The following is a 25450-nucleotide window of genomic DNA, read 5'->3' as shown; positions in this document are numbered from 1 at the left end:
CAATTCATGAACCTTGTAGATCCCTAGTCTGACAAGTAGTCAAACAGTCAGAGCTTGTTTGAAGAGGTCTGAAGCTCTGGTGAGGAAAGCAAAATGGTAACTTACCAGTAGGGGAGGTTTTGCAACGTAAATAATTTTTTGGATTCACATGCAGTGCATTAGTCCGCCATCGAGTGGTTGAGTCCGGAATACTCTTGTTAGTCTTTTTTTTTTTTTTAATCTTGCTGGGCGTCATCGGTACCAATTTGGTCCCACCATTACATCGGACCTGTGCCCCAGAAGCCACTGCGCATGGTCGCCATCTTTAGATTCTCTTTGGCGACTCCCTGTCTTTACTGGCTTTTTAAATATTGTTTTTTTTTTTAGCAGTATTACAGTCTCTTCCCCTCATTGTTGCACCTCATTTCCTGGGGGAGGATGAGGGTTGCTTGTAACACCAGAAAATTCTTCAAGCTGCTAAACTACTCCTACTGGTAAGTAACCGTTTCATTTTGTAGAGTTTATCTTTTCTGTTATCTTGAGGTTATTTTAACATTTACACAGGCACTTTATTTAGCCCTGTGCCCTTTCACCATCACCTAGATAAATTTTGCTTTTATTATTTTAGCAAATCTTCCATTTAGTGGAGATGTTTTTCATTCTCTTATCAGTTGACCTGCCACACAGAATTTGTTATTCGTTTCTTTGCACTACATTTTTATCCTGTGCTCAACCCAAGGCTGTACATGATATTTACTGGGTATTGATGGTCCAACAAGTACATTGTCTACCCTACACAGAAGAATGTGTTGTCACATCACGGCAGTTCTTAGAACAGCTATGTTTTATAATAACATCTCACTGCCCACACCATCTTACACTGGACATTCCAGCCAGTTTGCCACCTCATGCTGCCTGTCGCAGTTTCTGCTGAAACCTTTTGGCTCCTCTTCGTCTATGTGGGAGGACTCCCTGCAGACTAATATGCTTGTTCTTCACCTCTGAATGCAGGTATGGGGGTTGGACTTCCTTCCCGGGACCAGAAAGGTGGATTAGAGCCACCATTGTTACTTGCTCTCCTGTAGAAACTTAGTAGCATAGGTAGGGATGTTCAACATGATATTGTGACAACATGGTGGGACTCTTTCTGCATTTCAATTTCTGGTCACTGCTGTAATAACGCTGTGTTTCATTATCCTCATCATCGGAATTTATGCTTTTTTACATAGAACACAGTTGCTTCAATAAAACTGATTGACCCAAATCCTGTTTGTCTTTGTATATATGCGACTTGCATAACAGAGAAAGGGGTACTGTCTGTTCCACCACGGCTTCCCTGAGGAGGCCGAGTGTCATGCGATAGGCTACCACAAATCACTCTTACCTTTGGTATCGATGAGGTGCTGCTAGCTAGCCTGAAGGGTTAGGCCAACAGCTGTCATAATCTGTGGGACCAGACTCAGTCCCCTATACTAGGTGGTGCTGCCATCCAAAATCCAACAGTCTTGTTACTACAACGGTAGTCTACGACATGGCGCCGCCTACGTTGGTTAGGCACTGATTTTATGGATCTCCCAAGTATCTCTATCTTATTACGTGCAAAAGGCACCCTAACTACCTTATACGGAGACATCCATGGTATTAGGGAATATCCTTCTCAGCTAGAAAGATAGTACCTATTTTACGCTGTAGGTTGTTCAAGCTTGAGGATTCCTCAGTTGGTGTTTCTATCCCTGAACAAATTAACTCCACATTAAAATGGCGGCCCAAAACATGGTAGTAAATACAGCAAGCATGAGACTCCCCCTCAAAATACACTTAATAAATAATGGCCTCACAGATTAGGGAGGAGAGGTTATATTTGTCGTTGAGGCACACGCAACATGCAGAACAGAATTGTTTTTACTCTCGGGTCACCTTTCCAGCAGCAGATGGGAACACATACATTTCATCATTAAACTGCAGTAAAGGCACACGCATAATATAGATTATATGATTATTTAGAAATACCACTATCTTATCTGGAAAACAAAAACTGGCTTGAAGACACCTTACCACACATTCCACAGAATGTTACACTTGGTCCTTTAATTAATGATAGACCTACTTGGCCCGAATTGGCCACCTATACCCCACATCATAATTCAAAAGGCCAGGGCACTCGTATGAAATAAGATAAGAGTCTGTACAGTTAGGTTCTTGGTCTTCGGAAAATCAATATATAATCCAAACAGAGTTAAAGTTCAGTGTCTTTATTCTTGTGCGAGGTTTTCATACATGTTCATCTCATCACAACATCCAACACGTGTTTTGTCTCCGAGAAATTAATCTCATTGACTTCCTCAGGGCAAAATATAAGTAAGGTGTTAACATGAATAGATGGCTTATCCTAATCAAGTAAAACTCTTCAAGATAATGTACGATCAATAGAGAAAGAGTAGTGGGAATCACGTGACTGGGCAAAACACTATTTTTATCCCTGAGTCTTCGTGAGGGAGTACTCATAAGTCAGCACATATGGATCCAAAATCTTTTATGGTGCGATCTATAAACAAAACAGTTCTTTAGGGTAAATTCTTGGTTGGGGGTGCTGTGTCTTGCCCCTGATAATTAAGCTAGAGGTATAAGGTATAGAAGAGACACAGAGTAAGGTCTCAGGAGTGTGTGTGGAGTGTGTGTGAAACTCCTCGGCATGACGGGCCACATCCTACCCTAAAACGGCAGTGGCAGATGTACGCCACATATACAATAATTTAGTAGAAATATATAGACGACTAATACAATTCGTAAGTTGGACTTTAAACACCTCACCACCAAGGGCTGCTCAAGTGCAGCCACATGTGGCCACAGTGAGAATAAATCCTGCTACTGTGCATTCAATTACGGGGCAAGTACCCACCAAATGTGAAGAGATGACGTTTTGGTTAGCACAAAAAATTAGTGTCTAAGACGCAGCATCTTCCCAAACGGGACCCCAAGATAAACATAGAATTCTCACAATGTGTTTGCCATTTGGGATGGTTCCCTCTGTGGACAACTGTGCAGTCAGCGCTGAAGGTTCCAGGCAGACTCTTCAGCAATGCGGATGCCAGTACAAAAAGGAGACCAAGTGCTGAGCTCACTGCAGACGAAGGTTGCACTTTAAGGCTACTTGGATGAACGGGCACGTGGAAGCAGCAAGAGGCTATGAAGACTCGGAAATGTCAGCCCTGCTACACAAGAATGAGTCCAAAACATCAGGATCATAACTTTAATGATCCAGACTCACTACAGGGAAGAAGAAAATGCCACCATTCCCAGAATGGCTCCTATGAAAGGAATCATCTTCACAGGGTGCAAATGGGATTTTGTCTCTGCAATGGAAAACCCCAGGCATGATAGATGGCTGACCATTCTCTGAAAGTGATTCATGACAGAGATCGGAGCCTGTGTGATGCATCCATAGTGACTTCAAATCAGAGGTGGGAATGCGTGTAGAAGGCAGAAATCTGACCAAAGGGGCATATTCCTTACAGTGCCCTATACCCCACCCACCAGAAGGGAAAATCTAGCGCTCAAACCACTTGGCATTTTTGTACAAAGGAGCACACAGTACTGGGCTAAGATTGCCCTTGGCACCTCGTGCTGCAGATGCCAGTCTTGATCTACAAAACCACACCTGCTCTGTACCAGATGGTTCACAGTCTGGAAGAAACTGAAGAGCCAGTCAGCGCCACAGCCTCTAAGCCTTCAGACAGTGTGGCCCAATGCCACCCTGTTGATGTTCTGCAATATGGCCACATGATACCACCTGGATGAACTGTCCTTCATGCTGGGAAGAAAAGCATCAAGAACCAGCCAGACTGTACATAGCCTCAGACGATTTACGAGATTGAACTGTTCCACAGTAGACCAGAGTCCCCTAATTTCCACATTATATGGGTGACCTCCAAATCCAAGTAATGGATAGAGTTCCCAGATTTCTACATCATCTGGGTGATCTCCCAATCCAAGGGAGGGCACCTGGCAACATTGTGACCTGAAGTACAGGGAAAGCGAACGGTCAGCCAAAATAGCTTTGGGGTTTATTGTTGAAGGATTAAGGTCTGAAGACATCTAGTTGGACACGGATCCTGTCCAAGAGGCATCCCTAATTTTAGGTCGACAGCTAATGCAAGTTCTGCTACAGGACCGCATGGTCCAATAAGTGCGAGGCACCAGTAGGATGCAAGATGCCAGAAGATCAAGCAGCCGCAAAGCTGTTGAAGCTGGAACAATAGTTCTCATCTGCAACCACTGGGATGAAAGCCTGAATGTCCTGGACGCAATGGCAGAGAAGACTTTCAAGGTAATCGTGTCAAAGATAGCATCATTAAAGAGCAGTTCCTGCAATGGCTGAAGCTGAGATCTGGGCTTGTCGATCAAAACCCCTTTTTCTACAGGTGGTTTGAGATTAGATGATGTGAGCCTGCCTTTAACAGTCAGTCGCTGAGGTATGGGAATACATGTATACCATATTTTCAGAGAGTCCACGACCATTGGCAAGATATTTGTGAAGACCTAATGGGACATGTAAGGCTAAAAATGTAGGACTTTTAACAGGAAATAGTGTTCTCACTACAAAATTAAGAAACAGCCAGTTTGAGTGAAGAACTGAAATTAAAGTGCAAGGTCAAGTAATAGTCCAAGGCCAATGGAACTTGTGCGTGGGACATCATCTTTAACTTTTCCTTCTTCTGGATCAGGTTCAGCAACCTAAGGTTTAAAATCACTGTCAAGCTCCTGTTGTTCTTGGGCCTCAGAAAATAAAGTGGGTGACTACACATTCCCCGCTATGGCTAAAGTGAAACGTTAATCCCTCTCTTGGCAATCAACATCAGCTCATCCTTAGAGAAGATATAGGCAGGATCCACTGATCTTGATCTGAACTGGGTGAATATTGGGAGGGGTGTTCAGAATAGAGTAAACAAACCATTCGGACAATCCAGACGACTCCTTAGTTCGAAATGATCAACAACCCGGTAGGGTAAGCAATGTTTGATTCAACCCCCTACCTGACCCAGGTGCCGACTCAAGGGAGAATTTAAAGAGTTTAGTAACACTGCCTGGCGAAGAAGGGGCAGAAGACTGATACTATCAAAGCTGCCTTCCTCCGTGCTTTGTCTGCTGATGGACTGAACAGGTAGTCTTTTGGCAAAAAAGGATCTAACTTACCTCCGATCTGGAGATAGCAGCCCCCCAAAAAAAAATCAAGCTGTAAACTCTGTTTTTGCAGTCCTGTAAAGCAGAAATAGCCTTCTCTCCAACAAGTCTAGCCCTATTGAGGGTATATCCTGCAATGATGCCTGGACAACTTTGTTAAATCTGGTGCCGGTTTAGGAAAGTGTCTCCAGCCGTACCGCACCCTCCCACAAAAAAACACCACGGTCGTGTTTCCAAAGTGGCAAAACCTTCAGCACTTTAGGCGGCAGCACGGGTGGAAAAATTAGTCAGATTAGGAGGTGTTCCTATTTCAAGTCAGTCCCACCCCCAAGGTGGAAGAGATTAAGTGGACACTACTTTTTAAATTCCTCTATCTTGTTTGGAAGGAATTAGGCCACCAGGTTTAGGGTTATGCCCACTTTCCAGTGGAAGTGGTCATAAGAAGGGTGTAGTCACCCTAAAGGTGGTCAAGCCCATTGTCTACCACTTGGCACTACCTGCAACACCCCTAAATGGAGTATTTAGGTGCCCCCCTGAACCCTAGAACTCCGATCCTGACTACTTACGAATAAAAGGACACAAGGAGTTGCACCTGCAGAAGAGGATAAGAAGAAGCAGCTGACTTGATACCACCACTACCAGCCTTGCCTGCTGATCTCAAAGGACTCTGCCCAAAAAAAAAGCAACTCGTCCTGCATCTGAGCCTCCAAAAAACTCAGGACTGCCTGCATTCCAAAACGACTCAGACTCCCATGAGCAGAGGATCTGCTATGCGACAAAGTCTCAAGGAAGGACTCTGCAACCTCCAAGAATAGGAAAGACAACACCCGAAAGGACCTCTGCATCCAACATCCACGGCCAGAGGTGAAGCCAACCAACAGTGCAAGCATAGTGACCCAGCTGTCCAGAGTCCGAGTCCAAGTCCATTCAGGTTTCACCCCTCTTGGACTCCCTCAAGTTGCAAGACATCAAGACATCTCCAGCAACCAATGCACCAGTTGCCCCTAATGCCATCTGAGATGGGTCACCGGAGTCAACAACGTCCCCAGGCTCCCCTGAGCTCGAGTCCACCCTGGGTCTCCCAACTGGACTCCCCAACAACGCCTGCAGCCTCAACACACAGGACCCCTGATCACGAGTGCTCGCAGATGAAGAAACTTGGCTCCTAAGGACGCCCCTGCATCCGTCGCCCCTGGAGAAAAGGACCAAAGGTGCACCTACATCCCTGAGCACCCAAAGTCTACAATCTACCTGTTTGTTGTCCCCGACTGGCTTCCTTGCCAGAGCCTGCAGCCTGTATTCACGAAGACCAATCCCCATAAAAAACATTGGGCACCCAACGCCTTGCTGCACCTGGCTGCCCTAGTAATATCCGGAGTGACCTGCTGTTCTTATCAGTACCCAGTACTTACCTTAACTCTGTGTGATTGGCCTCATTAAACAGTTGTTAACCCTGTGCTTGCTGAACATTATTTTCTTTCATAGGTTAAGTTTGTAGAACTCTGAAAATGTACTTTTGGAACTAAAAAGTACTTATACTTGCTAACATATTCACCATGTAACTAAGTTCTTGGGGTTAAAGTATATATAAACAAAAGTATTTTTGTCGAAATTGGTCTCAGAATTATTCTTTGAGTGTGTGTCATTTGTTGTCTCTGTGAGTACAACAAAAGCTTAGAACTACCCTCTGATATGCCTAACTGCTCACCCACTCAATTACAAAATAGAGCATTAGTCCGATCTACTTTTGCGTCTGCAAACCAATTTGGTATCCACTGGTCTCTCTGCACAGTGTACTTCTTTTTAGTGCCCCATATAGAGAGCCAACTTCCTACAGTCGGGCATCCAGGCATGGCACCTGATAATGACACTAGTGTCCATAAAACAAGCTACACAGTCTGTGGTATTTAGGCATGAACGAAGAACCTGAGTAGCTGTGTCTTGTCCATCTTGGACATTTGTGAGAAACCACTATGCAACTACTCAGGCAACACAAGCAAACTCTCATGCATCTTTCACCAAAGAGTGTCCCAAAAAGCAGACAGCATTCAAGTAGGGCTCTAACAGTGTTCAAAGAAAATCGTTTCTTGCCCATTGCATAAAAATTTGTTTTTCCATTTGAGGTGGAGTGGAAGGAAAACAATTAGGATTGACTTCACAAATGGAGGTTTGCGTCACGAGGCTCTGAGGGTGTAGCATACTGCATTAGGAAATTAGGGTATTCTAGGCGCTGGCCAATTGCATATAGCAATGAGTAAATCACAGCTGGAACAGAAAATGGTTTTGAGCATGGCCCAATGGTTAGGTCAACCACAGCATCATTACATGGTAACAGAGACTCCAAAAGTAAAGGATCAGGTTGCAAAAACCCCAAAAGATCAACCATAGCCTCTTGTGAGGGGAGTGGCAACTCAAAATATCTTTATGCTGCCCTCAACCACCACTGCAAATGATGCAGTTTCTTCTGTTAGAAGCCCCAAAGGAGACTCCACAGCAGATTCAGGTGACAGATCCAAGCCACTATTACTTTTTAAGCCAAGATACAAATTGGTATGAATGTGATGTAGGAGGATTAAGTTACCTACATCATCATGAACTGGCTGAAGGTGTGTGGATGGAGGGAGAACAGACACCTTATGTGCATACTCCAGTATGTGCAAAGGCAATATTGATGCCTTACCATTAACAAAAAAAATAAAAAAATCATTCAATGTACATCTGGCCAGTGCTAGCTCATCAAAATGCATTTTGGGTTTCCCAAAAACTACAAAGGTAGCCAGGTCAAATGTCATCTGTGCCTATTTAAAACCCAGTCATTTCATAAATACACCGCCTTCCTTAACTTTTGACTAGAAATCTGTCAAGAACACAGTCTGCTAAAACACAATTCTTAGAGAAATAAAATATCCAGAACACAAAAAGAGTATAAAAAAAGTACAGTCTGAGAATTAACTTCTGCAACCTGTGCAGATTTGTTGGATCTCCTAACAAGGACAATCATTTAACCTGGAAACACAGATACTTAATAAGGGGGTAAGGGAGGGCTAATGTTTTCTGGACATGTATGTACACCTATTGTTTTGTGCATAGAAGAAAATCTTTACAACTTGTACTGTGTAGCAGTAATGCTCTTATTAAACCTGATCTAGATAATTTGAACCTCAGAGTATTGTGTATTTATTCGAGACTTGCAGTCAGTCCTTTTGGTGACAGCTTCCTTAATCAAACTGCTGGATTCTGATTTTGAGCAGTACTACAGAGGGAATCCAGATTAAGTCTCACAAGGCTCCAGAACTCATTGGAGGCCCTGCCTATCAGTCTGACCCAGAAATTGACTCAATCCTCCTGATGTAATTCTGCCAAAGCAGAGAAACCAGAAGGTAGTCGTCGTTTGCATACGACTACACTGTGGTTGTGGCATAATGTGACACAGGACAAATCCTTTGGATTTCAGATCAAAATGAAGTGCCAGAATCGGTACCCCAGGTGACCGAGTAGGTGGAAGGACAACAGTCAAGTCCTGCAGGAGATGAGTAAAGGCACAGCCCAGTGACAAGCAGTTTGCCTGTGTATTTCGACCAAGGTGAGTTTGCACCGGGAAAGGGCCCACTGGACTTAAGGCCCCATAGGGCTAGGAGGAGCATCATAGAAACTGCATGAATTTGAGAATCTGGAGCATGAGCTCCTTAAAGGTCTCAATTTGCTGCAGTCAGCTCCACAAGTGGGATTGCGTTTAAAGAGGAAGGTGTAGCCAGAGTCTTATCAAATGCTGATTTCATCAGCTTTCTTTATAGTGAGTATACTTAAGACACCATGGAGTTACAATTGCTCTTGTTTTATCTCAACTTCCCCTTGGAAATACCTGATGAGTAATCTGAACTAGGGTTGGCGTTGTGATCTAGATTGGGACAGACCCCACTTCCAGTGCTCTGTGATGTACAGCTTGGCTTCCTAACTCCTGGATGGCTTTGGGGTGCACCAGGGAGTATCTCTCGCACACCATGGAGTCATGCTTGGTGCTCAGGCACCACAGGCAGACAATGCTATGGTCCTTAGCCAACATCGATTTCCAGCACACGAAAAGGTTCGATAATTATTGTCTTCAAAGATGATACTCTACCCATTGCTAAAATAATCTGCAGAAGCAAAACGATTTGGGATAAAGTACTGAAAACAGTACGAGTTGAGCTCCAGAACTGCATCAAAGGGTGAGGACAAAGAGGAACTGGCATCTGCCCAAATGGATGGCATCTATATGTGGCTCTGTGTCATCATGTCCGAAGGCGTTAATATTAATGAGGTGGGTCTTTGCGACCCCATAGCGAGTCGCAGAAGGTGTCCGAGACACCTTTCTGCATAGCAAATTGCGAGTTGCAATTTGCAAGTCGGAAGGACTCGCAAATTGCAACTCACAATTTGCTTTCTACTTACATCTGGCCCCAAGTTCAAGAGCAACTTGATCCACTACAACTTTCTCCAAAATCTCCAGTTTCTCCATTCTCCAGTTTCAATAATGCTTCCACTTTCAATAATGCCTCCACTTTGTCCCACCACAGGGTCCTTCGATGGTCTCAGAGACACATCTATATCACCTGGACCATTTCGCCCACAATTTTGTGGATTTCTCAGGACTCCCATTGGGCTATTTCTGAAGATGAAAAAGAAGACCGCCTTGTTTTTTACCTACAGCATCAAGGGGTCATTCCTCTGACTCCTTTACATTTTACACACTAATATATCCTGTGGCATCACCTGTAAGAAAGTCCCTGTTTGATGATGATGATTGAAAATGTCACTTACCCAGTGTACATCTGTTCGTGGCATTAGTCGCTGCAGATTCACATGCTGTGCATAGTCCGCCGTCTGGTGTTGGGTCGGAGTGTTACAAGTTGTTTTTCTTCAAAGAAGTCTTTTCGAGTCACGAGACCGAGGGACTCCTCCTCCTTGTTTCCATTGCGCATGGGCGTCGACTCCATCTTCGATTGTTTTCCCCGCAGAGGGTGAGGTGGGAGTTGTGTATGTTAGTAATAGTGCCCATGCAATGGAATGAATAAGTATGTACAAAATAAAGTTTAAGTAATATATTTACAAATGTACAAATGTTGAAGATTACTTCCAAACGGCTACAGGCTCCCGGGGAGGCGGGTGGGCGCATGTGAATCTGCAACGACTAATGCCACGAACAGATGTACACTGGGTAAGTGACATTTTCAGTTCGGTGGCATGTGTAGCTGCAGATACACATGCTGTGCATAGACTAGTAAGCAGTTATCTCCCCAAAAGCGGTGGCTCAGCCTGTAGGAGTGGAAGTAGTTTGAAATAAAGTTCTTAGTACGGCTTGACCTACTGTGGCTTGTTGTGCGGATAGCACGTCTACACAGTAGTGCTTAGTAAATGTGTGAGGCGTAGACCATGTGGCTGCCTTACATATTTCGTTCATTGGAATATTTCCTAGGAAGGCCATGGTAGCGCCTTTTTTTCTGGTTGAGTGTGCCTTTGGTGTAATGGGCAGCTCTCTTTTTGCTTTAAGGTAGCAGGTTTGGATACACTTAACTATCCATCTGGCTATACCCTGTTTTGATATTGGGTTTCCTGTATGAGGTTTTTGAAATGCAATAAACAGTTGTTTTGTTTTCCTAATTAGTTTTGTTCTGTCAATGTAGAACATTAGAGCTCTTCTGATGTCTAATGTATGTAGTGCCCTTTCAGCTACTGAGTCTGGCTGTGGAAAGAACACTGGTAGTTCTACTGTTTGATTTAAGTGGAACGGTGAAATAACTTTTGGTAAAAATTTAGGATTGGTTCTTAGAACTACCTTATTTTTGTGTATTTGAATAAAAGGTTCCTGTATAGTAAACGCTTGAATTTCGCATACTCTTCTTAGAGATGTAATGGCAATGAGAAATGCAACCTTCCACGTTAAGAATTGCATTTCGCAAGAATGCATGGGTTCGAAAGGTGGACCCATGAGTCTTGTTAAGACGATGTTGAGGTTCCATGAAGGAACAGGTGGTGTTCTTGGTGGTATAATTCTTTTTAGGCCTTCCATAAACGCTTTAATGACAGGTATCCTAAATAGTGAAGTTGAATGGGTAATCTGCAGGTATGCAGAAATTGCTGCGAGGTGTATCTTTATGGAAGAGAAGGCCAGATTTGATTTCTGCAAATGTAGTAAGTATCCTACTACATCCTTTGGTGATGCATGTAATGGTTGAACTTGATTACTATGGCAGTAGCAAACAAATCTTTTCCATTTACTTGCATAGCAGTGTCTAGTGGATGGCCTTCTAGCCCGTTTTATGACCTCCATACATTCTTGGGTGAGGTTTAAATGTCCGAATTCTAGGATTTCAGGAGCCAGATTGCTAGATTCAGCGATGCTGGGTTTGGATGCCTGATCTGTTGTTTGTGTTGTGTTAGCAGATCTGGCCTGTTGGGTAGCTTGACATGGGGTACTACGGACAGGTCTAGTAGTGTTGTGTACCAGGGTTGTCTTGCCCATGTTGGTGCTATTAGTATGAGTTTGAGTTTCTTTTGACTCAATTTGTTTACTAGATATGGAAGGAGAGGGAGAGGGGGAAAAGCGTATGCAAATATCCCTGACCAATTCATCCATAGAGCATTGCCTTGAGACTGCCTGTGTGGGTACCTGGATGCGAAGTTTTGGCATTTTGCGTTCTCCTTTGTTGCAAATAGGTCTATTTGAGGTGTTCCCCAAATGTGGAAGTAAGTGTTTAGAATTTGGGGGTGAATCTCCCATTCGTGGACTTGTTGGTGATCTCGAGAGAGGTTGTCTGCTAGTTGATTCCGGATCCCTGGAATAAACTGTGCTATTAGGCAAATGTGGTTGTGAATCGCCCATTGCCATATCTTTTGTGCCAGGAGGCACAGCTGTGTCGAGTGTGTTCCCCCCTGTTTGTTTAGATAATACATTGTTGTCATGTTGTCTGTTTTGACAAGAATGTATTTGTGGGTTATGATGGGTTGAAATGCTTTCAACGCAAGGAATACTGCTAACAATTCGAGGTGATTTATATGCAACTTTGTTTGATGTACGTCCCATTGTCCTTGGATTCTGTGTTGATTGAGGTGTGCTCCCCACCCTGTCATGGAAGCATCTGTTGTTATCACGTATTGTGGCACTGGGTCGTGGAAAGGCCGCCCTTTGTTTAAATTTATACTGTTCCACCATAGAAGCGAGATGTATGTTTGGCGGTCTATCAACACCAGATCTAGAAGGTGACCCTGTGCCTGTGCAGTCTTGCGTTTGGGACAATGGCTATGCATGAAGACATCATGCCTAGGAGTTTTAATACCATCTTTGCATGTATTTTTTGTGTCGGATACATGGCTTGTATAACCTTGTAAAAATGTTGAACCCTTTGTGGACTTGGAGTGGCTATCGCCTTTGTTGTGTCGATTGTCGCTCCTAAGTATTGCTGTGTTTTGCACGGCAGAATGTGTGATTTTGCATAGTTGATGGAGAAACCGAGTTTGTAGAGGGTTTGTATGACATACTCTGTGTGGTGTGAACACTTTGTTAGGGAGTTGGTTTTGATTAGCCAATCGTCTAGGTAGGGGAACACGTGTATTTGCTGCCTTCTGATATGTGCAGCTACTACTGCTAGGCATTTTGTAAATACTCTTGGTGCGGTTGTTATACCGAACGGCAACACTTTGAATTGGTAGTGTATTCCCTTGAATACGAACCTTAGGTATTTCCTGTGCGAGGGATGTATCGGTATGTGTAAATACGCGTCCTTTAGATCTAAGGTTGTCATATAGTCTTGTTGTTTTAGCAGTGGTAATACGTCTTGTAGCGTGACCATGTGAAAGTGTTCCGATTTGATGTAGATGTTTAGTGTTCTGAGATCCAAGATTGGTCTCAGTGTTTTGTCTTTTTTTGGTATTAGAAAGTACAGTGAGTAAACTCCTGTGTTCCTTTGTGTACGTGGTACAAGTTCTATTGCGTCCTTTTGCAGTAATGCCTGAACTTCTAATTCCAGAAGGTCTAAATGCTGTTTTGACATGTTTTGTGTTTTTGGTGGGACATTTGGAGGGATTTGGAGAAATTCTATGCAGTAACCATGTTGGATAATTGCTAAGACCCAAGTGTCTGTTATTTCCTCCCAAGCTTTGTAAAATTGGCTTAGTCTTCCTCCCACTGGTGTTGTGTGAAGGGGTTGAGTGACTTGTGAGTCACTGTTTGGTTGTAGGGGTTTTGGGACCTTGAAATTTTCCCCGGTTTCTAGGGAATTGTCCCCCTCTGTACTGGCCCCCGAAAGCCTCCCCTTTGGTACTGTCCCTGGTAGGTAGACGGTGTTGATTGTGAGGTGCTGGCTTGTGTGGCTTGACCCCGAAACCCCCCTCTGAAGGGTGTTCTGTGAAATGTGCCAAAAGTGCCTCTGCCCTGCGGGGAATAGAGTGCGCCCATGGCCTTGGCTGTGTCAGTGTCCTTTTTCAATTTCTCAATTGCCGTGTCCACATCGGGTCCAAACAATTGTTGTTCGTAGAACGGCATATTGAGCACTGCCTGTTGTATCTCGGGTTTAAACCCGGATGTGCGCAACCATGCGTGCCGTCTTATGGTTACCGCGGTATTTATTGTTCTTGCAGCTGTATCCGCTGCATCCATAGAGGAGCGTATTTGGTTATTAGAGATATTTTGTCCCTCCTCAACTACTTGTTTTGCCCGTTTCTGTAATTCTTTGGGTAGATGCTCGATGAGATGCTGCATCTCATCCCAATGGGCTCTGTCATATCGCGCTAGGAGCGCCTGAGAGTTTGCGATGCACCACTGGTTTGCAGCTTGTACAGCAACCCTTTTTCCAGCTGCGTCGAACTTGCGGCTCTCTTTGTCCAGAGGTGGGGCGTCGCCTGATGTGTGCGAGTTGGCTCTCTTGCGAGCTGCCCCTACTACAACTGAATCTGGTGGCAGTTGTGATGTGATAAAAGCAGGGTCTGTGGGCGGTGCTTTATATTTTTTCTCCACCCGTGGAGTTATCGCTCTGCTGTTGACAGGATCTTTAAAGATCTGTTTTGCGTGCCTTAGCATTCCCGGGAGCATAGGCAGGCTTTGATAGGTGCTATGGGTGGAGGAGAGGGTGTTGAAAAGGAAGTCATCCTTGACAGGTTCTGAGTGTAACGACACGTTATGGAACTCTGCTGCCCTAGCTACCACCTGTGCATACGCTGTGCTGTCCTCAGGTGGTGAGGGCTTGGTAGGGTACGACTCAGGACTATTGTCTGATACTGGGGCGTCATATAGGTCCCAAGCGTCCTGGTCATCTTGGCTCATGGTGGTATGAGCTGGTGAATGTGACGGAGTTTGTGCCGGTGATGTATGAGTTACAGGTGGAGGAGAGGGTGGTGGAGTTACTTTCTTCACCACTTTTGCTTGTGGTGTTTGTTCTTGTGTTTGGAACTCAAGTCTCCTTTTCCTCCTGATTGGGGGAAGAGTGCTGATCTTCCCTGTCCCACTCTGTATGAAGATCCGCTTCTGGGTGTGGTCTACGTCAGTGGATTGTAACTCTTCTTCAAATCTGTGTTTGCGCATTTGAGAGGACAGTGATTGTTCCTCTGAATACGAGCTGGCAGTCGGTTTGGTTGCAGGGCGTTTTGGCACCGAAACTGTGTCTTTGCTTGTTTTCGGCTCCGAGGAGAATTTTCTCTTTTTTGTAGTCGAGCTTTCTCGGCGTCGATCATCCTCGGTGCCGCTGTCTCTGCGTCGAGCAGCTTCGGTTCCGCTGTCCCGGCGTTGACCCTTTTCGGCAGCACTTTCTCAGTCCCGAGATTGCTGCGTGCCTGTGTCTCGACCCGAGTCGGACGATCTCGGCACCAGTTCGCCCTTTTTCGGTGCCGATGGACGGTCACCTATTTTATGGGTTGAGCCATGGCCTGTTGGCAGTGGCGTCCCCTGGGCCTTGTCTGTTTTCCCGTGTGGTGCTTGTTTCGACGTCTTACTCACGGTTTCTTCGACGTCGAACTCCTCCGAGTCCGATTCATGGATGGAGAAGGCTTCCTCTTCTTCTCCTTGTTCCTCGAACCCACGTTGTCCTGTTGGCGTGGACGCCATTTGCAACCTTCTGGCTCTTCGGTCACGGAGCGTCTTTCGGGACCGGAACGCACGACAGGCCTCACACGTCTCTTCCTTGTGCTCGGGCGACAGGCACAAGTTACAGACCAAATGTTGGTCTGTATATGGATATTTGCTGTGGCATTTAGGACAGAATCGGAACGGGGTCCGTTCCATCGGTGTCGATGTTACACGCGGTCGGGCCGACCAGGCCCCGACGGGGGGTCGAAGTTACCCCAAAGGGCTACCGGAGCTCTTCACGTTTTCGGTGTCGATTCTATCTAACCCGATACCGAACAAAACAATACCGACGTAGTTTTACGAAGACTACTGACGCCAGAAGATTTCATTCTTTTTGTTCTGGATGGGGTACGGTACCAATTCTTTATTATTCTTGTTTCACACTAACATTCTTCACAGGATTGTTTGCAATAATTTTTGCTCACATGAATCTTCGTAGAGCATGAATTCACATTACGTGAGTGCCAGCCTATACTTAGTATTCACTTATTACTAAGACAGGACTACAATACTTTTTTTCTTATTTCTTCATTTTTCTCACTCTCACAAAACTCGTTCCCTGTTTTCTCCCTCAAATCAAGGAGCAGTTTACTTTTAACTCTCCTAATTTTATTTTTGGCCTTACTTTAACTCACATCTTTCCTATGACTATGGCCCTTGGTTTACACGGGGAAATCTATCATGGATTACATCTCGATACTCTGTGGCCTCACCGAACGGGAGCACAACATGCCCTGCATGATTCACATGGCTAGCATGCTCTCTATTTGGTAACATATTTTGTTTGGAAAGTTACTTATTTCTCTTATTCTCTACAGCCTTGAGAAAGCCCCCGCCTATCCGCTCAAGGGGCGAAACACGTGTTGGCTGTTCCTCTACTGAATGTTGCTATCTGTCCCAAACCGTGACATCAACAGATTGGACTGTCATTTCGCGGATTTTTTGATCTGAACTCCAGCTCCCAGATTGTTAAAAATTCACCGGACTAATAACCTTTGGAACTGATTACTCCTTTCTTTTTCTCTCAATAAATCACTATGGAAGCATTAAGCTGAGTAGTTTTAATTTTTGAAGTGGAAACTCACCTCCAATTGATTCGGCACTATCTTTCCGTCCCGAAACCCGGAGCGAAAAGGAACACGTCCGAACCCGATGGCGGAAAAAAAACAATCGAAGATGGAGTCGACGCCCATGCGCAATGCAAACAAGGAGGAGGAGTCCCTCGGTCTCGTGACTCGAAAAGACTTCTTCGAAGAAAAACAACTTGTAACACTCGACCCAACACCAGACGGCGGACTATGCACAGCATGTGTATCTGCAGCTACACATGCCACCGAACCTAATGTTTCAAGAGGCACTAACAAAAGGAACCACAAAACAATATACAGAAGCAAGCTCCGCAAACAGCAGTCTTATGAAGACATTACTACCCAGAGCCTCTCTGAGACCTATTCTCTTTGGTTTCTGTTTTTTTCCCCACTGAGCTGGCCGAAGAAAAGTTCTTAAATCCCACTTATAAAGTCAGTAATACTTAGCCTTCAGAGTAAAACCCAGTCTATATTAGACAAGAGGCCAAACCTGACTCAGTCATAGGGTCTACAGTGGGTAAGAGACATGCTTCTGCACCTGATAAGGCAGTTCCACCAGAAACAGAGGGGCAGATAGACACAGTGGGCAAAAAGGTCTGTGGTTCAGTGGCTGTGGCCTTCCTAACAGCTAATACCTCAGAACTGTTATGAAGATATGGCAGAATTTTATGGGTGTCTCTTGCCACATTTGCCAGTGCTCTTCCTAAGGAAAGGAAATAGGGCTTTTTAAAGATTGTCCAAGGAGGGCAGACTGTCTCCAACCAGTCAATTAGCGCTGCAATAGATTCAGCAGATTTGGCAGGAACAGAGTCCTACCATAGCATACCTTCTATCAAACCTCCTGGCTATGTCTAACATTCTTAAACTCAGTGTCTTATTACAAACCATGAATCTGCCTTTTACCACAGCTGTTTTATTTGCCCTCATAAATATAAGGAAACAGAGAATATGAAAGAAAAAGTGTGAGACCTTAAAAGCGGGTAGAAGGAAAGAAAATAAATTCTCTAATTTTCAATCTCAATGCCAAAAGACAGATTTTGAAGTTTCTGCCTAAACAAAGGGTTCTATTCCCTCAATGGTCATCTGACTAACAGGTTCAAGGACAGCAAAGCAAAAAACAGCAGTCTCAATACCAACACAGAACTGGTGGTGAAAGGGACCAACTGCAGCAGCACTCATACACATCGTAATATATTTCCCAGTCAAACAGTTCATTCCTTGCATGCTGCTACTCATCCAGTTGGAGGGAGTGTATCAAAACATCAGGCAAAGTGGAGAACACTAACTATTGACAGATGGGTCCAACAAGTCGTGCAGACCAGCTATATACCCACACCCCCAATCCATTCCTCCAAAACCTGCACCAAACCACTTGGAGATATATAAAGGTAGTAGTGGTATGTTTACTGCACCTCCACTATGATAATTAATAGTAGTAGTGGGTATAGTAACTTGCAATACATACAGTATGTGTGGTGGTGGTCAGGTATAAAAGCCCTACTACTAAAAGGTCAGTGGTCCTATAGAGAACCTCTGTGACTTGTTTTACAAGAGATACCGTCCACACATATTGAGGTAAAGTGCAATTCCAGTTCAGAATCCCTTCACATTAAGGATGCGTAGAAAAGCAGATGAAGTTCAAGTCCTTTTATTTGCATACAATGTTAATCCTCTACAGCTGACATATTTCATCACTTCTGTGACTTTTTCAAGGCTGTAAAAAGTACATAAAAATTCACACTGTAATATTACATCAATGACAGGGACACATACAGTAAAAAAAATAAAAAAAACTCTGTGAATAGGTCAATAAGATGTTGATTACCTATGTAAGGGCAAAACCTGTTCCACATACAAATGTGGTGATTGATACAGAAAGCCCACTCCAAGCCAAGTAGTTTTGTGTATAGTTGATTTAGGAATGTGATAGCTCACTTTCAAGAAAGTGAGTACCCAAGAAAACCTGTGTGGTTCCCACACTCAAGAGGAGAGATGAAGTCATAGTACAGGAGGAAAGAAGAAGAAAGAACAATAGTAGATTCACTAGTAATCATGCTAGACAAGGGGAAGGACTGACCTTATGATAATCTCCGGAAAAACCTGATTCAATTCCAAATGAGATCTCTTCAAAAGTGGAAAATGTGCATGTCTGTACCAATGGTTCCAGGAGTCAAATAAAAACGAAAACAGCGTAGGACATATGGAAAGTGATCCTTGACAACGAACCTTCTTACTAATAACAAGAAACGAAACCCACCAGGAGGCTGTGTTCCTACTAGTCCTGTCCCAATCACGTGAGAATTCCAGAAACATCAATCTCAAAGAAGAATATAGTCACCCAAAAAGACCATGAAAATATCCAAATGTCTGTGATGAAAAAAAAAGCCAAAAGGTATTTACATTTTGTGTAGCAGCACACCAACCACATAATTAAGTGTTTGTAAGACATATGATATGGAGTATAGCAGTGGCTACCTGCAAGTGATCCGGATTGTGCTGACAATTCAAAGGTAGACAAGAATCATTACCAGGAGCCTAATACAAAAAATAAATAAATAAATGTTATAAGGCAGTTTGTGAGAACGTCAAGCCAACTGCACGAACCAAAACAAGTTAAAAAAAAAAGTTAAATAAAAAAATAGATAATGAGATAACGATGTCCATTAACCTACCCCCAGACACAACCTTAGCAGTGTCCCCTCCTGGAGAAACATACTTCGCTCCGTCAAAGACCATGACAAGTCTGTAGTCTATGCATGAAAATATGAAAAAAAAGGTCACAAAAACATGTTCAGATATGCGTAGTGCCCATCTTGATTTAATTGGCATTTACAATGGAAAAAATCTTAAAGCTCCCAAGAGAATGAAGAATTCGGACCTGCTGAGTAGCGGTGCCGCATGGCATGTTTTGAAAAGCACAGCTCTAACTAGCGCAAGCCTGCGCTTAATGGCGTGCTTTTGTAAAAAGTCACACCAACTTAAAAGCTCAAAAATAGAAAATGGACTGTCCCCAAAGCAAGTCTACTACTGAAGTATAGTAAAAGGGCAGACATTTTGGAATGGAGTAACACGCTATAATTGTAAATATGATCTCTTCGTATCTTACCCAGTATTTGCTAAACAGAGGCCTTAATAGTCATGATACCGATTGAAAAAGAAAAACAGGGACCTGACCCCACGATATGTATAAAAACAGAAAGAGCAGCCATGTAATGGGGGAGGGGAGAACACAGTGAAGTGCTGTGTCACCTGTGCGGTAGCAGGAGAAAAAGAATAGGAAGAAGCGATGAAATGAAACCAGGGGGAGACCAATATGAATATACAGACAAAGTTTGAAAAACAACCATTGAGTAAGAGTGGTCATGAAACTTTAAAGGCACATAGAAGTTGTGTATGTCCAACAAGACACATGACGATTAGTTGTAGAAGTGAGCACCCGTCAAAGAGCCATACAAATGCAAAGGGAACAGCAGTAAGTAAACCTCATTGTTACAAATATCACTGGTAGTTGTAAATAACAGTGGTAGTTGTAAAAAAAAAAGCTCAACTTAAATTAGGAGTAAGGAAACCGAAACTTTTCGGTAAGCGTAGACCCACAATGCTGCGTACAGAAAGACTGCCCGCTAGAGGTATGATTATTAATAATAGTCAAAATCTCCAGATCACAAGCCGATAACATGCCATAACAGTAATGTTTACTATAATTGTAATGTAATTCCAAAGCTTATTGTATTTACAATATCTCAATTTAAGTGCATATCTGTTGTTCATATGGTGCATTTTGTTGTATTAAAAACATGGGGAAACTTAAGCTCAAAACTAAAGTGCCCAAATGCAATAAGGCAATACAAGACAGATTGTGCACATAAAATGGAATACAATACAGCTGATAAGCCCTCTTTCGTGAGGCTTTCGGCTACAACAGAGATCACATTATGGACTTGCAGAAAAGTACGGTAAGCAACACCAACAATTTTTCCAGTTAATCATACTCTGTTAGAATTGAATTGGTACACGTGTTGCAGATCCTATGATTAACGTGTTAGGAATACACGTGGTTCTCTATCCACATTGAGTTCCATGTCAACTGCATGTAACCAAATTATCCATTTGCTTTCAAGTGTCCTCAATGTTTCTGTTCTATTGCCATGTCTAGGACTTCTACCTGTGTCAGTCCACTGAATTTCACATTTATTATTTCCATTCCCTTGAGGACTGTATTGAAATGTACCACTAATGGGTAGTTGGGATTGTTATTCTTGATTGCCCTGATGTGCTCCTCAAAGTGGATAGAAAACTGCATGTATTCCTAACAAGTTAATCATGGAATCTGCCACATGTGCACCAATTCAATTCTAACAGATTAAGATTAATTGGACTACTGTTGGTGTGGTTTACCACACTTTTCTGCAAGTCCATAATGTGATCTCTGTTATAGCATAAAGCCTAGAGAAGGAGGGTTTAGGGACTGTATTTTATTGCATCTTATGTGCACAATCCGTCTTGTTTTACCTTATTGCATTTGGGCACTTTAGTTTTGAGCTTAAATTTAAGGGTTTTTACCATAACAGGCTGCACCATGTGAACAACAAATATGCACTTAAATTGAGATATGTAAATACAATAAGTTTTGGTGGAATTATATTACAATTATTATAAACATTACTTTTATAATTTATTGGCTTGCGATCTGAAGATTTTGACTATTGTCAGTAATCACACCTCTAGCTGACATCGTCTTTCTGTAAGTAGCATTGTGGGTCTACGCTCACAAAGTTTCCTTTTCGGTACTCTCAATTTGTTGAGCTGAGTTTTATACAACTACCACAGTTATTTATACAACTATCACTGATATTTGTAATGATGTCTACTTACTGTTCTTTCCTTAGAATTTGTATCGCTCTTTGACAGGTGTTCACTTTTACAACTTATGTGTCTTGTTGGACATATACATATCGTTATGTGGCTTCAAAGTTTAATGACCACTCTTTTACTCAATGGTTAAGTTTTTATCATTTGCCTATATATTCACATTGAACTCCCCCCAGTTTTCATTTCATCTCTTCTTCTTCTCTTTCTCTCCTGCTACAGCAAGGGTGACAGCACTTCACTGACGTCCCACCTATTACATGGCTGTTCTTTCCTTTTCCATTTGTATCATGGAGTCAGGTCCCCATTGTTTGTCTTTTTCAATATGTATCCTAACTACAGAGGTCTCTCCTTACCAAATACTGGGCAAGATGTGGAGAGAATACTTACAATTATAGCGTGTTAGTCTGTTCCAAAATGTCCGCCCTTTACTTTAGTTCAGTAGTAGACTAGCTCTGGGGACAGTCCGTTTTCTATTTTTGAGTTTTGATGTTGGTATGCCGTTTTAAGAGCAGGTTCACGCTATTTTGAGGTGTGCTTGTCAAAATACAACGCACCTCAGCGGACACGAGGTACAAACTCTTCATTCTCTTGGGAGCTTTAATATTTTGCTATTGGAAATGCCTGTTAAAAAACATGATGGGCACTTCACCCATCCGTGCATGTTTTTGTCTTTTCTTGCATAGACAGCAGACTTATCTTGGTGTTTCCATGGAGCAAAGTACAATTCTCCAGGACCACACACTAGTAAAGTTGTTTGGAATTTGGAATTCTCACATGATTGGGACAGGACTAGTAGCAACACAGCCTCCCTGTGGGTTTCCTTTCTTGTTACTAGGAAGAAGGTCCGTCGGCATGAATCACTTTTCCATGTGTCCTACACTGTTTTTGTTTAAGACTCCTGGTGTCACTGGTACAGACGTGTACATTTTCCAGTTTTGAAGATATTGCATCTGGCATTGAATCGGGTTTTTCAGGAGATTATCATAAGGTTAGTCCTTCCTCTTGTCTAGCATGATTAGTAGTCTATCTACATTTTTCTTTCTTCTTGTTCTTTTTCTTTCCTACTGTACTATGACGTCATCTCTACCCTGGAGTGTGGGAACCCATTGGTTTTCTTGGGTAATCACTTTCTTAAAAGTGAGCTATCGCATTTCCAAATCAACTATACACAATTAGGCCTGGATGGAGTTTTGCTACCAGGAACTCTGCGAGTGACAAAATAACTTTGCCATGCTATGCAGAGTTCTGTGAGAGGCAGAGTTTGGTTAAGTTGCGCTGATTTTCAGCACCAGGAGTTTCTCCTGTGCTTCAAAATCAGTGTGAACATCATCATGTGGAGCATCAGAGTGTGCAAACTTCTTTCTGCAGCTCTAGTAGATTTTCTACTTGAGCAGCAACTTCCTCAACACGAGCACCAGCCTTCTCAATGCAGGCAGACGTGACCAGCCATGACCGCGTGTGTTCAAAAATCTGTCTCACCAACAGAGCGATTTCTCTTGCTTGCCAACTTCACGTAGGTGAGCCGCGCAAGAGAAAAAAACTCTGCTCCACTTTGCAGAGTTATTAAAAAAAATAAAAAAAAAACTCCGCTCTCCAGGCGGAGCTGGTAAAATGCCACAAACTCCGCTGGCAGAGCGGAATTCTTCGCCACTCCTATACACAATACTACTTGTGTTTGAAATGGGCACTCAGTATCAATCACCATATTTGTATGTGGAATGAGTTTTGCCCTTATATAGGTATTCACCAACTTCTTGATGTATTCACACAGCTGTTTAACGTCTGTATCCCTGACATCGGTGTAAGATTACAGTGTGATCTCTTTATGTACTTTTCACAGCCTTGAAAAAGTCACAGAAGTGACAAAACATGTGTCTGCTGTAGAGGATTAACATTGTATGCCAATAAAAAGACTTAAACTTCATATGCTTTTCTATGCATCCTTACTGTGAAGGAATCCTGAACTGGAATTGCACCTTAATACAATGTGTGCGCAGGGAATCTCTTTTGAACCAAACCACTTGCTGTTGGTTTTGGAACAGGAAGTAAAATTTATCCTCCAAAAAAGTGCAATAGAACTCTTATCTCCCTCTCACACAGGAGAAGGCATCTACTTCAGATATTTGTTGGTTTATAATTGGCATCTTTAATATCTAACACAAGTGAGCAAATGGATTAAGTCAGAAAGTAAAAGGTTATTTAGTGTACAGTTGCACGTATCTTCAGCTAGGTGCTGCAATGTGGTCTTAAGGCCTTTTTAAAAGTGGTTTTCACTCTCAGAAAAAATGCTGGAAAAGCTGACTGTCTACAGAGAGTAGGGGCAACCAGACTTTTCAACAATGAGTTATCTCCTTCCAATTTCAAACTGACTAATATATGAAGGGAGTGTTCGGGGTCCCTGCATATGTGGGAATATTCAACAATTATGACTATCAGATAAGATCCTACGTTGTAGAAGTTTGAAATCCAACAGAGAGAAACAATGTTAAAATACTTGCAAATGATATGCCAGGCACGAGGAGTCAATGGCAGATATTGTGCATGGGAACCTGAGGAATGTAAAACTCCTTTCTGATTAAAAAAAACCAGCACTCAAACCAACAGGATCATATCTTTCAAGATATTTTTTTCTTTAAGCGCTTTCAGGAAATCCTTGGGGTGGTGTAGGGGTGATCTGGTGCCCGGGCACCACTGCAAAGTGGAAGGGAACATGTGCAGCTACTGGAGTCCAGATTTCAGTGGGTAACTGATGTGCCAGTACACATCAGGTTTTGGGTAGGTGGTCGTTCATGGGTAGGGGGTCGTTCATGGGTAGGGGTCTGAGTCTTGTGAACTACTGATTAGGGTCAAAATGTACTTGTAGCAAGATCACCCAAGCAGCAAGGATACACACAACCTTCCTCAGGAAGGCTGACTACTGGTGACTAGCACCAGACCTTGGCCGCAACTTCAACCAGTATCAACTCTATAGGCTGGAATATCCAAAAGGATAACATCAGCCTTCCCAAGGAAGATCACCATCTTGTGCAGCTAGCTGTTTGAGGTATACTGGATTTAGGCACTCACCCATATAGTCCTAAAATAGTTCATCATATGCCACAAACATGAAGATATCCTTCCTACAAGTTCAAGGTATAATGAAGTACAAGATCTGCCAGTTACAGGAATTTGCATGAGGTTGGGAGGGCAGTGATAGGTGAAAGCCAGTGTATCGTCCCATTACATTGATAGGCTTAAAAGGTTTCAGTCCTTGACAAAAAGCAATGCTGCCACCACAGTCCATTAACTATACTTAGGCAGAGCAGAAGGCATGCTGACAAAAGGGATTTACATTCAAGGATCAGTTACATTACTATCCAGCTCTGGAACTGAAAAAACATTCAGTGATCTAGAAGTACTGCAGAGCTCATTGAGGGAACATACACAAGGACATTTAGAAATGTACAACAACCGGGGAAGAATAGTTTCCCAAAGCCATTCAGAGCATTTTCTTTCCAGAAACCGCGAATAACAGGTCTCTCTTAATGCGCACAACTGATCCGCTAAAAACGGGAAAATAGCGTTTGTTTGAAATAAAAAGAATTATGACTTTTTACAGCTTCCAGGCTTCCAATATGTCACAGTCCTTTCAGGCATACCATGCCAGAGATCCAGCCCACCACCCCAATGTGACCTCTTGCTGTTATGCAGCTAAGTCCATATTCCAATAGCTAGATTAAATGGTTGAAATTTTAGGTACCACAGTGACCTCTTGCAGTAGAACTAAACGCTGTCTGTAAATGTCTTATTCTTAAAGGCGTTGCTTTATAAGAACACATTAGAATAATACGAACAATGATTTAGTATGGTTGGAAAAGTAGAATATGATAATTTCTAGTGCTAGGGGAAGAATACAAGGCCTCTTCACAGCTTACTTTTCTATGATGCTGTCTATGTTGAGATAGATACTAAACTTTTTTGTGGAAGGTTACGGAACAAAAAAATGAGCAGTGTGTGCACCAGTTCGGTAAATATAGTTTTGTATAATATTTACTTTCAACCCTTTTGCAAAGGGTAAATTTGTGTTTGGGAATAATATAAACACCAGCTTGCCAGTTTGGGAAGGGCATGCAATAGGATCAGAGGATGCATGTTTTTTGGAATACACCCACCTGAAATTTTTAGTTATTAAGAAACAGCCTCTCATCCCTTTCCCTTTGATGAAACCTAAAGTTGACAATGCTTGCCCTCTCTA

The 25450-nt window shown here is 42.9% G+C and overlaps 1 protein-coding gene across 5 annotated transcripts in view; it reads right to left on the bottom strand.

The window, feature by feature from the left end:
• Window positions 1–25450, bottom strand: part of MTA1 (metastasis associated 1) — a 555902-nt gene that overhangs the window by 109871 nt on the left and 420581 nt on the right. The gene's annotated exons all lie outside the window — the stretch shown is intronic.

The sequence above is a fragment of the Pleurodeles waltl genome, chromosome 9 (genome assembly GCF_031143425.1).
Source record: "Pleurodeles waltl isolate 20211129_DDA chromosome 9, aPleWal1.hap1.20221129, whole genome shotgun sequence".
In the NCBI taxonomy this organism is placed as follows: Eukaryota; Metazoa; Chordata; class Amphibia; order Caudata; family Salamandridae; genus Pleurodeles; species Pleurodeles waltl.
The sequence above is the reverse complement of the archived record's forward strand: the minus strand, read 5'-3'. Positions and strand labels throughout refer to the sequence as shown.